This window comes from Phyllostomus discolor, chromosome 6 (assembly GCF_004126475.2).
Source record: "Phyllostomus discolor isolate MPI-MPIP mPhyDis1 chromosome 6, mPhyDis1.pri.v3, whole genome shotgun sequence".
NCBI lineage: Eukaryota > Metazoa > Chordata > Mammalia > Chiroptera > Phyllostomidae > Phyllostomus > Phyllostomus discolor.
The window spans coordinates 132,703,221-132,716,460 of record NC_040908.2 but is presented as its reverse complement, the minus strand read 5'-3'; the positions used below and the strand labels follow the sequence as shown (position 1 = coordinate 132,716,460).

Below are 13,240 nucleotides of genomic sequence, written 5' to 3'. Positions count from 1 at the left end.
CATTAGCAATTACTTCCCACTCTCTTCCCCTCTGCACCCAGCCTTAGAGAAATACTAATCTACTTTCTGTCTTCAAAGATTTGCCTATTCTGACCTTTCATATAAATGGAATCATACCATACGTAGTCTTTTGTGACTGGCTTCTTCCACTTAGCATAAAGTTTTTGAGGTTCATCCAAGTTGTTACCATGTGTCAGAATGTCATTTCTTTTTATTGCCAAATAATATTCTATTGTATATACCATATATACCATGTATATACCATGAATATACCATATTTATTTATTCATGTTGATGGACATTTAAGTTGCTTTCATTTTTTAACTATTGGAATAATGCTGCTATGAATGTTCATGTACAAGTTTGTGTGTGGATATATGTTTCATTTCTAATCAGTTTATACCCAGTAGAATTGGTGGGTCATATGGTAACTCCATGTTTAACCTCTGAAGAAATGCCAGACTGTTTTCCAAACTTGTTGCATCACTCTATATTATTACCAGCAATGTTCGAGGATTCCAGTTCCTCAATATCCTGTATTATTGTACGTCTTTTTAATTATAGTCATCTTATTGGGTGTGTGGTGATGTCTCATTGTGGTTTTGATTTGCATTTCCCTAATGGTTAATGATGTTGAGCATTTTTTTTTCATGTTGTTATGGGCCATTTGTGTATCTTCTCTGGAGAAATGTCTATTCAACACCTTTGCCCATTCTTTAATGGGGTTGTTCATCTTTTAATTATGAAGCTGTAAGAGTTTTTTATATATTCTGGATACAAGCCCCTTATCAGATGTATGATTTGCAAATATTTTCCCCAATTCTGTGGGTTAACTTTCCAGTAACTTGATAGTATTAATTGCAGCACAGAAGTTTTTTATTTTGATGCAGAACAGTATTTTTTCTTTGTGGCTTGTGCTTTTGATGGCAACCTAAGAAACTGCTGCCTAGGAGAAGGTTGCACAACTCTGTGAATAAATAAAAACTATTGAATTGTACACTTTAAATAAGTGAATTATATGTGAATTAGTTTCAGTAAAGCTGTTTTTTAGCACCAAAATGGCAGAAGAAAAGGACAGAGAAAAATCCAGACCTTGGAATCATTCTTTGATCATCTCTGTACATGAACCAATAAACCCTCCTTATTGTTTAAAAAAAAAAAAATCAGGTTCTAAAATCAGATCATGGTGATGTTTATACAACCCTGTAAATATACTAAAATCCATTGAATTGTATAAATTTTAAATGAAAGAAGCTTATGGTATGTGAATTACAGATCAGTAAAGCTGTTTTTAAAAAGACAAAAGAAACCATTGCCTAATATATAGTCATAAATATTCACTCACGTTTTTTTCTAAGAATTGTATAGTTTTAGTTCTGACATTTAGATTGTTGGTCAATTTGAGTTAATTTCTGTGTATGGTATAAGGAAAAGTGTCCAAATTCATGTAATTTATTTTATGCTCTTAAAAACATGATTCTGACAGGGAATCCATAGGCTTCATCAGACTGTCAAGGTGGTCCATGGTACAGAAAAAGAAAACTTTGCTATAGAAATTATGAAACCAGAAAAGACACCAGCGTTCATGCTGCCTGTCACATGCCAAACCCAATATGCAGAAACAGGGATTGAATCTTTATGGGCGCTTTATTCAGATGGCCAGCAATCTGAGAAGATGGTGGATTCATACCCTAACAGACCATCTTACATTTTCTTTCCAAGCCAGTGTTTTTTAACAGGGAATAAATAAGGTGTGGTTAAGGGTTTTGAAATTCAGGGAAAATTAGGTGAAAGAAGACTGCAGCCTTCTCACCCTGGGCAGTTAGCTGTTCCTAGGGTCAGGTGGTCGTCTGTCTCTCTTGAACACAATGGCCCGGATGCCTCCACTTGTCCCCAGGCGGTAGTCTTTAGCTGTGCCCCAGGAAGCCGGCTGTCTCTCCCAGGAGCCAGGATGGGCCTTATGTAGTTTCTGAAACAAAAGCTTTAACATGTGCATTACTTACTGGGCTTATAACTATTTACCTTAAACTAAAATTTTCCAACTCTCGAGCCCCTCAACAATTGGACTATATACCCTCACTTTTCTGGGCCTCAGTTTTCTCCCTGTAAAATTTATGGGTAAAACTGAATTGGGAAGTCCCTTCCTGTTCTGTGGGGCCCATTAGTGTGCAGACATTATGAGTAGACAGCAATGACTCTGTTATGAAAAAAATGCCACATGTCTGTGACACATGCTGCTTCTAAGTTTTTGTTTTGTTTTAAGGAAGCCACTGTCTGGCAATCAGGGGAGGGCTCAGCCAGAGTTCTGTGAAGTGTTTAGGGGGTAGAGGTGACACAATAGGGGAAGGAAATGTTTTCTATTGAAAAGCAGTCAATTGCCTTCAACAAGTTGCTAACAAACTGGAAAAAGATATTTTTTTTCTAGTTTCAGCTGAATGCCAGCTTTTGGAAGGCAAATAGAGTGGGCTAGATGAAAGAGTGACAGACACTCCAAAAGAGAAGGGATTGTTTGTTCAGTTAGTGGGAGGAGAAAGCTATCACTAAAGTCATCATAGGGGAAAAAAATCAGGAAAAGACAATCAAATCTTTATAATTTATTTTCTTTTATAATTTAAAAGGTACTTTTATAATTGTTATTTCATATTATTTACTTTTTTCTTAAGTTTTAAATGTGGAATGAAGGGTTTTATAATGTACTTGCTGGGTCTCTTTCAAAATTAAAGGATTATGAGATAAATCAATTGCATTTTTTAAAGACTTTAGCATCAAATTCTGTAAGATTTCACCATTGTATGCATTTTAACTTTTCCTGGAACCTATTCCCACACAGTGGAACTACTGATAATAATAATTATAAAAAGAAAGTAAAAAATGTTTGCAAAAATTCCATTAAATATAGAGTTTAAAAGAGACTATAGGATAGTCTTCTAAGGTTTATAGGGTACCTACTCTGATGCAAATACCAAGCTAAATCTCCATGTTTTGCAAATTTTGCATGCCATGTGTTGGCATTCTTTTAAATGAAAAGTCTACTCCCTTATCAATGGGGGAAAATATTTATGGGTTCAAAAGTCAGGACTTCCACTCTTCTTCTCCTTAGCACCTTTTCCTCAGGCTTTCCCCCTCATAGTGTGGAGAAGAAGAAGATTATGGGCAGAGGGGAAGAAAGGTCAGAACTCAAGAGCCCTGCCAGTTAGTCAAAGGTCAGCATGGAGGGGACTGTCTGTGAGCACAAGGAAGCTGAATTTCTCTTGAGCCGGCTGAACTGGATGGCAGCCAATCTCTCTCCTTCCTGGGCATAAGAGGAACTCCCCACAGTTCTGTGTGGCCCTATATAAAGACAAAATGCTCTGTAGAAATAGTTTCTACATGCCTAGTTACACCTTTTTACGTGAACAGATCAAGCCAGGTTTCAGCAGAGGGTCAAGGGACAGAGGACAGAGAGGACCAAACTGGTATTTGCTGTGTCAGAAACTTACAAGCTTATTTGGAAAGACTGAAACTAAGTAAAGACGTCTTATTAACATAGGACAAAAGTTGTGAAATCTGGTCAAAGGGTTTTATGCAAGGATGCCTTTATATATGTATATATATACTCTCGTGGCAATGGGGAAAAGTAGAGAAGCACACAACATTTTAATTTGGAGAAAAAACTATTGTTTTTCATAAATTCGTAACATTTCTCACGTCAGCAATTTCCTTTTGACACTAAAACATGGTTATGGTGCTCCCAAGTTTTTTGCCCCCTCCTCAAAATGAAAGGGGAAGTAAAATTCTTTTCACAAAAATAAAAATGCACATTTTTAAAAAGTGCATTAAACCCACATGAGATGACTTATTCTAAAACAATCTTCCTCTTCATTTGAGCTTTTCTTCAGATTTTCTAAGAGGAAAAGTTGATGTCTAACTCCATGTGTTAGTTCCTTTCTTGCTTTCATTAATTTTTTTCTTGCATTTACTTTCTGGCAGATGTAGTATTTTATTTTTCTGTGAAAATCCAGTTGCAATCCATCAAATATCAGTTATTAGTAGGGTAATATTAATAATATGGTGATACTAGTAAGGTAAAAAAATTATAAGTAAGATAATATATAAAACTGAAAAAGAGACATTTGTGTCCAGAAATGATAGACGTTTATACCGTTTCTGCATTTAGGTGATCTCAGCCTTATTTTCTGGAAATGTGCATTGAGCTGTGTGTTTTTCACAAAAGAAAAAAATCCTGAGGACTGGGTCCAACTGGGAGGGTTGTCAGCCAAGGTGGCCTGAGACAACATAGCTGGATGAAAGGTCCCAATTTTCATCATACTAGCTGCAAGGAGAAAAAGTCATGGCACAGAAGACAACCTTGTGCATTTGTGGGTCAGGCAAATGCAGAGAAGCAAGTGATGAAGCTGAAACCAGAGGAGAGAAGATCTGAACAGAGCTAGGCAGGTGGAGAGGGGTCAAGGGAAGGGTTTCAGTTCTGGAGCCACAAATGTGAAGCTGGCGCCAGAGGGCCCTTTTTATGTTGGCTGCTAAAAGAGTTTCTGCCGCTTGGAGTAGCCATCCGGCACTCCAGGCTAAACACTGCAAATCAACAGATATATCAGAGTTACTTTTATTCTCTTTTTTACATACTTTCGTTTCATCTCAGTGCTATATGATTTTTTTATCCTTTTGTTCTTCCTTCCATGGGTCCCTGTTTTTAAGGGACTATGGGTCCATTCTCCTCAGCTCTAGGTTCCTTTATATATATTTGTTTTATTTTATTTAAGGGCTCTGTAAAAGCTAGCACTTTTGCAGTCTTTTTTTACTTTGTTCATGTAGTCTGATCTGGAAACCAGGACTTTATGTTGGCTTGGATTTCTCAGGTCTCTAATCAACCCTGTGGAAAGTGGAAAAGCTTGGCAACAGGCATAATAATAATAATTAAAAATAACAGTGAGCACAGAACTAAGAAATGAGATTCAAAAATAAGAAGGAAAATGACAGAGAGTCATAGGGTTTCATCTGAAAAATACCTATTCTGGCCAACTGAGAAGCACCCTTGCAAATCAGCCAGTAACATCTCTCTATGTGAAGAAAAGCAAAATTATAGGGAAATTTTACCTTCAAGTGCAGAGCTTGTTTTGTGTATTACCTTCTGGTGAAACTTGCACATACAAACAAACCTTTGAAAACCCAAGATGAAAACAATGGCTGCCACTAGTAAGATTTCCAACGTAGATTTGTTTTTCTGGCATAAGTACTTCAGTGAAGTTCTCGCTTAATTCTACGCATGGTCATTTTGTGTCTCCTATGTACATTCTCTTTTGCTGAACCTAAATCTTGTCAATGAGTTACTTAAAAAAATACTTTTTGAAATTACCCACACCCTAAACAGCAGTTCTGCTGTGTGTATACAAATGCTCTGGAAAGGCACAAGTCAGGTATTGGGTGTAGGCACAGGACAAACCGCATGGTCTGCCTTGGCAGCCCTGTCCTCACCTGCAAGCTGCCCACACACACTCCCTTCCAAACGGTGCTCCTCTGATGCCAATTGGCTGACTGAGCTACTTTGAGAGGAAGCCTATGGGAGGGGAAGGGAGAGGTGAGGTGGATAAATATTTTATAAACTACACTTGAAGCTTAAAACTCGATTTACCCTTCCAACCAAATTCACATTGGAAGTCCCACGTCTTCTTAAAAATCTTGGACACTGAATAGTTAAGGGGGTATGGAAGCTGGTGTAGCACGGGGCTGTCATCCAAGGCCAGCTTGAAAGGCAGCAGGAAGGGTTTGGTTCTGGCTGGGCTACAGACCGGCCATCTGGATGCAGGGAAGGCCTAGAATGCCAGAAACAGCTTTTCTTTTTGGTGTTAGGCTTCATTAAGTTCAGCCTGGGGAGAGTCTTTTTGGTTTAAGACCCAAACTGAGAGTCTTCTTTGAACAGGGATTCTGATATTTTCAACTTTACATGAAACAAATACTCGTTTACATATATTCTTTTGGTAAAGAAAGTCATAAAAACCAATGTACATAATTCAACATATGTTTTAAAAGGATATAGACCAGATTCACTAGACTTATAAATACAAAAGAAGCTATGTATAGTATTTAAATAATTTTGCCAGGAATAGATATATCTGGATACGTTGTCTGAAAAAAAAACAACTATTCTTTATCATGTGCCACTCTGTGACTCTTGTGAAGAATTATTGTTTTTTCCTATAGTTTATTTGAAAAAGCAATTTCACCACTTTGAAACTGAATTGCTTTTATGTCCTTAAAAGTACTTTCTCCATTTTTGTTTTACATTTAATTGTATTACATTTGGCATAATGTTTAAGTGGGCCAGTTGTAATTCCTTTCACAGGAAATTTTTCTTTACTAAAATTGAAAAAAAAACCTACAGGGAAATTATAGCAACTTCCTACTCTATATCACTCAGGAACATACACTCTGGAAACCACCCTCTTTAAAAGATATGATCTGTTCTCTAGCTATAGCAGTCTGTGTTAGATTTGTATGTGTTATTCTTAACAATTAAAGGAAAAGGTGAATGTAAATTCACTGAGGCAAAACAAAGTAGGAAAGAGAATATTATCCTTAAGAGAATTCTTACCTTAAGGAAGAGAAAATGCACGTATCTTTCAGGGTGGGGAAGATGGGGCGGGGTTGGGGGGGGAGAGTGGATTTATTTTTTTCTCTCCAAGTCATTAATTGCCACCTAGCAGCAGACAAGGGAATTGCACACTTAACTTTACTTCCATTCTATAAAACATTGGTTTTAAAAGTCACATTACTTTTATTATGACCAATATCTAAAGAATTATTAGCCTACTGGTAAACTAGGAATTGAGTTTTTTCTCTCTTATAATGAGAAAAGGGAAAAAATACAACAAATGAAAATTTTTGGTTTATTTATAAGATACTCTTTCCTTCATAAAATGTCTGTTCTTTTGTTTCTCTATGATTGTTACCCTTGTCACCTCAGCAATACACCAAAGGAAAAGAAATTCTGAAGCCACCTTGACACTAAAAAAAATGCTGGTTTTGGCTTAGGAAAGGAAAAAATGCCTGTTTTTAATACTGAAAGCAGTTTTCCAAATAATCTCAGGGTGGATTTCTATAAAAATGAAATCAGCCCTGGCTGGCGTGGCTCAGTGGATTGAGCATGGACTGAGAACCAAGGTGTCGCAGGTTCGGTTCCCAGCCGGGGCACGTGCCTGGGCTGTGGGCCGTGGCCTCCAGCAACCACACATTGATGTTTCTCTCTTTCTCTCTTTCTCCCTCCCTTCCCTCTCTAAAAATAAATAAATAAAATCTTTTAAAAAATGAAATCAAACACATTTTATTTTGCTAGGACAAAAAATGTTTATTTTGAAAATCAGAAGATATCTTTTAATAAAGAATGAAATAATTTCCAGACCAAATGATTATTCAAATATGTTAAAGAAGAGTGTCTTTATTTCTAACTTTACCAACAATGTTTTTATTTTTGTTAACAGTCAACCATGCTGAATGCCAATGCTTTAAAGAAAGATAGGTCTCCGTTGTTGTGTTACATAGATCTTGGCAGCTAAATAAAAATAAAAATTTTCCAGAGACTAAAGCAAAATTAAATATTTAGACTTTAAAAGTTAACAAGTTGAAAAAGGAGTGGGCTCACTGTATACTTCTAGTCTGCCACTTTTTATCTAGTTAAATAATAGGCATCATTACTGTATTAATTATGAGTACATTATTACTAAGGCAGCGAGCAACATTTTGCAAGGCAAATACTGGTTTTAAAATAATAATACTAATAATAATAGTTAATAAATATTGAGTATTTACCATGTGCCAGCCAGTGTGCTAAGCACTTTAAGTGAGAAATTCACTTAGTCATTGCAACAATCATAAAAGATACTAGCCAATATCTCTCTACTTTATAGATTTAAGCAACAACAAAACAAAGGTTCAGAGAGGTGAAATCAGTCATCAAAGGTCTCAGAGCTCCCAAGTAACTAAGCTTAAATATAAAACCAGTTGTCTTAACATTGAAGTCCTCATCGGTCAATTCTTGGAACTCTTTTCTATCTACTCCCACTCTAGGCCTATAGCTCTAAATAACTTCTCTACAATGATGGCCTTCAGTTTTGGGTCTCCAGAGTGAACCTCTTCACTGAGCTCCAAATCATATGCCAACCAACTATTCCATATCTCCATTAGGATGTATAATAGACATTCCAAACATGAAATATACAAAACCATATTTATCCTTCCTCCAAATCTGCTTTTATCTCTTCTTTGTCACAGTTCATTGCAACTCCGTTCTTCTGCTTGCTCAGACCTAAAACGTTAGTCATTTTGAAACCATTCTCCCACATGCCACATTAGCAAGGTACTGTTGGCTCTGCCTTCAAAATACATCCAGAATCCACTTACGTCCTGCCCTCTCACCATTATAACTCTAGTCCAAGCCACTGCCATCTCTCACTTGGATTATTATAATTGCCTTGATCTGGTTAGCATGCCCAGCTCCATACAGTCTGTTCTCAACACAAGGGTCAAAATAATCATTTAAAAATATCAGTCATGACATTTCTTTTTTCAAAACCCTCTGGTGGCTTTCTATCTCACTCAAAGTCCTTGCAGTGGCCTAAAGGCCCTATATTATCTGCAACCCCCACCCTGTTTCCTCTCTGATTTCATCCCGTAATAATCTTCTTCAGGAATTTTTACCTGTTTTGTTAACTGAGGGATTCTCAGGATTTAGTAATAATGCTTGGCATATAGTAAGGTGATTAATAAATATTGTTAAATCAATGAGAACCATCTGACTCCTAAGCCTATCCTCTTCATGATTCCCTTCTATGCATATATTGGTGACTCTGAGGTGAACGTGGTTGGCTGGACTCTTCAAAGTGGCTCTTATATGAAAGCTCTACTTGTGGACCAACAGAGGAGATATTTGGTCTTCTGGGGTTTTAATGGCTTTCACTCTTTGAAGCATGAGTGGGCCCAAGGTACACCCTGATTCTTATGCAGTAGTTGCTAAGTTGATCTATAAGGGAATTTTGTAGAAAGAATAGGCCAGAAAAACAGCATTGCTTCTGTATTTAAAGACTATTGTTAGTTACTTCTGGATTTAAAAAAAAAACTTTAATTGATTGATTTAAGATTGAGAAAGAAACATCAATTTGTTGTTCCACTTATTTACCCATTCATTGGATGATTCTTGTATGTGTCCTGATCAGATATCAAACCCACACTTTTGTGCATTGGGACAACATTCTAACCAACTCAGCTACCCATCCAGGGCTGGATTGCGGGGGATGGTGGGGTGCGGGGCAGGTGGTTAAAAACTAAATAAAAACAAATTCTAGTAAGAGCCAAGGTAAAATTTTCCCATGGACATGTAATAGTCATTGTTACTCAACTATCTAGATGACATTCTGTAATAATTGCTTAATTTCTAGAAAAATATTTCTAAACAACTTAAGTATGCCAATGGCTTTCGTACAGGCCTCTCTTTTGGTCATACACACTGAGGGAGAAAATTATGTTACACAGTTTAGATACAACTCTAAATTGTTACTCTTCCAAATTATGTCTATTAATTCCAATCTGCTCTATTCCAAGCTTTAGCTATTACCATTAGACAACATTAGCTTTTGAATAACTAGTAAAAAATAATAAGGTGGGTGTGGATATAAACAAGGCTAGCTTTAAAGTGAGCTATCTAAAGGCTATCAAATGTTAGTGAAATAAATGATGGTACACTCATGTGATGGAATACCTTACTGTTATGCCAACATTTAAAAGCATGTGACATGAAGAAATGTTTGTGGTATAATGTTTAAATTAAAAAGGATGTTAAAAATAAGCATATATAAGTTGACACAAATTTTTGTGGAAGTTTATTTTGTTGAGATATTAATTCTATGTGTTTGTCTACACCCTGCCCCTTACCCCTATTCAAGCAGGTACCCAGACCTCAGATTTTCATAAGGCAAAAATCAAAATCCTCTTAGAAGCAACACAGGCTCTTCCTGTCTTTTGAAATGAGAGGGGGGAAAAATAAAGGAACACCTTTGAGGGTGAGGTACAAGAGAGATCCCACAAGATTTAGAAGTCTGTAGCCTATTTGTTGAGTGAACAGCCAAGACTCCTGTTATGCTCTGTGACAGAGCCAAGGATGGTGGCACAGCCTCAAAGAGGAAGGCTGTACCTGGGTGTAGGGCCTGCAAGATTCCCTCACTTGATTCCAGATTCTTGAGTTCCAAGGATGGTAAAGGAATATTGGAGTCATCAGACCTGAAGATGGCATAGAGGAAATTTAGCAGTAAATCAATGTGTAGAGACAACCAAATAATTTGAGGTCATTCCAGGTATTTCTACAATAATTATTGCCCTAGAAACTTTGTACAACTGTAGATGGAGAGGAAATTCTCAATAATAACCAAGATTGAATTTCCACCAGCATGGCAGGTGTTAGATTCAAATTGATCTAAAGAAATGCAGTATTTCTTTCTATGGAATAAGAGTCTCATGCATAATATGAAATGCACACACAGCGTATTACATATTATAAATATTGGAAAATATATTCTTAGGATAATTTCTCTCAATTCTTTAGAGATATATGGTTGTAGGGGAAAACAACTAAAAATTTTAACTGTGATTTTCTCTAGTGGATGACAGGGGATTATTCTTCATACTGTGTACTTGAAAAAAAATTAAATAAATGTGTATTCTTTTTATAATTGTAAAAATGATAAAACCAACTGCAAACTGACTTTTTTCCCTTTTACTTGTAAATGTGAGCAGGTAGAAAACAGGGAAGGGCCTACATCATAATCTTAGGTTCTACTTTCCAGTTGTTTTAGACCTACTGATATTGTTTCTAGGAGTATAATATATACTAAACTTCAAGAAAAGATAACAGGTTTCTCTTAACATTAAAAATAAGTAGTGTATATCTCCTGCACCCTATGAAATTTAAAATATTACTGTAGCCATCAAAGTTCCAGCAAGAAACAGATGGCACACTCAAAAGAGTAACTGAAAGGAGTATCATCAGAATGTGGGCAGGGAAACAGCAAGAGATCATGCAGTCCCATTGCCAACCCGGCACCAACATGGAGGGAGAAAGAGTAATAAATACTCTGTCTCCTATTGCCCTGGATCTCCTGCTAGAACCCTATATCAGCAAAGTTTAACCAGAAGCCAGGGAGGAAGGAGACTTGCTGCTATAATCCGTAAAGGGTGAAGTAGATGCATACGGTAACAAGACTATCTAGCACGGTGACATCAAAGTACAAGCAATTCTAAAATTTCACTATAAATATTTCTAAATTTAAAGATTTCTACTAGAAGAATACCGGGAACACACAATTTTGGACATCGGTCTTTGGTACTATGCCATATATCGACAAGAATATTCATTATAGTATTTTTGTAATAGCAGAAATTTGGAAATAATCTAATTATCATCCATAATTAAGAAAATTATTGTATTTCCACATCATGGAATACTATGAAACTGTTGAAAACCATATAGATCATTATTTATGGGTATGAAAAGATGGCCATAATTTTTTAAGTGTAGCCTTCATTCAATAATATTTATTAAGCACTAAGTTTGTGCTAGGCATTGTGCTAGGTGTTGAAGAAACAAAAGAGAACAATCTATTCATTTAAATCTGTAAATTTAATTCATTAACAGTGATTTTTAAAAATGACAACTAGTATTGAATTTCAGGAGGAGGGTGTTCATATACTACTGTTCAAAGTATAAACTGGTAAACATTTCTGGAGGGCAACCTAACACTTCTTATCAAAAGCCTTAGAAATACTCATTTCATTTAATCCCTCAATTCTATTTTTATGAATTTTTATAAAGATTTTATTTATGTATTTTTAGAGAGGAAAAGGGGAGAGAAAGAGAGGGTTCTAAAGAACTTTGTTTTCTTTTCTTTTAACTTTTTAAAAAAAGATTTTATTTATTTATTTTTAGAGAGAGGAAGGGAGGGAGGAAGAGAGGGAGAGAAACATCAGTGTGTGGTTGCCTCTCCAGCGCCCCCTACTGGGAACCTGGCCCACAACTCAGGCATGTGCCCTGACTGGGAATGGAACTAGCCACCCTTGGGTTCACAGGCCAGCGCTCAGTCCACTGAGCCACACCAGCCAGGGCTATTTTTATGAATTTATTCTAAAGAAAGGAACACAAATGTACACAAAAAATATATCAAACAGCTCATAAATGAGTTGCTTGGGAGAAGGGGTACCTAAATATTAAACAATAGAGACTTAGATAAATAAAATATGTTTATAAGGTGGAATACTAGGGAGCCTAGAAAATATTTAATATAGAAAATGTTCAAATTGTATAAGTGAAAGGGTAATACTAAATTGTCCTGAATTTGAGTAAATCACGTGATATGAGTCTGTTACTTTATCTGCAAATCTCAAACCCTTAAGGTCCCTTTCAATTCTTACCTGAGCCTAGACATTCATCCTTTCTTCGCTATAAAGAAAGTCATCATTGGCAGTCGGTAGATGTTAAGTTGGCAGCTGTTTACAGAGCTGTCCTAAACTATTTTACCTGGGGACTTACTAAAAGATGCAAAGAGAGAATACGTATTTTGGAAGAAAATGTCCATTTTTTTTCTCAGTGGCCTAATCTACCAGGCACCATGCTTGGTTTTGAGGGCACAGAAGACATCAATGCCCTCAGCGAGTTCAAAGTCTGGTGGGAGGAAACTAATAATAATGACAAAGAGTGACCAATGACAACAGAGCCTTGACAGGTGAGTTCTCCTTTTGGATTCCAAAATGGAAAGAAAAGCGTGTACACAAACAACATACGCGAGTAAGAGTATGGTTAACACACATTAAACGGACTGTTATTTTGTGGCCTTTCTTGTGGTAGTCTTGTTCTTCTCACAGTCACACAACACCCCGAATTTTTGTGGATGCTTTATGAGAGGTTTAGCTGCATATTTGATCACTCCGAGTCGAAGCTGTCATCTGGAGCGATTTCAGGTGCATCTGGCAGGGCCAGTGAGACTGGAGAGTATCAGCAACTCACAGGTAAATCACGAGAATGTAAGCGTTAACTTGGCGGTGACTGCCAGGCAGCTCTTAGCCGCCACAGGCATTTCTGGCCAGGGTTTCCCGCCAATGTCCGTTCCACGTTCTCCCGATGCCCCGCCCACTTTTGAGTTGTGGCGAGTTCTGTGGGCGGGGAAGCGTTGGAAGCCAATCGATATCTCTGAAATAGACTGCTCTG

General features: G+C 36.8%; 2 long non-coding RNA genes across 2 annotated transcripts; both read right to left on the bottom strand.

The window, feature by feature from the left end:
- Positions 1-1,939: 1,939 nt before the first annotated feature.
- LOC118501299 lies at positions 1,940-13,222 on the bottom strand. Its single transcript, XR_004903926.1, has 3 exons — positions 12,853-13,222; positions 10,208-10,263; positions 1,940-1,969 (listed from the first exon to the last, which is right to left on the bottom strand). It is a non-coding gene; the product is annotated as an uncharacterized LOC118501299 (long non-coding RNA).
- LOC118501300 lies at positions 3,586-6,625 on the bottom strand. The gene is made up of 2 exons (XR_004903927.1): positions 6,587-6,625; positions 3,586-4,867 (listed from the first exon to the last, which is right to left on the bottom strand). It is a non-coding gene; the product is annotated as an uncharacterized LOC118501300 (long non-coding RNA).
- Positions 13,223-13,240: the final 18 nt, after the last annotated feature.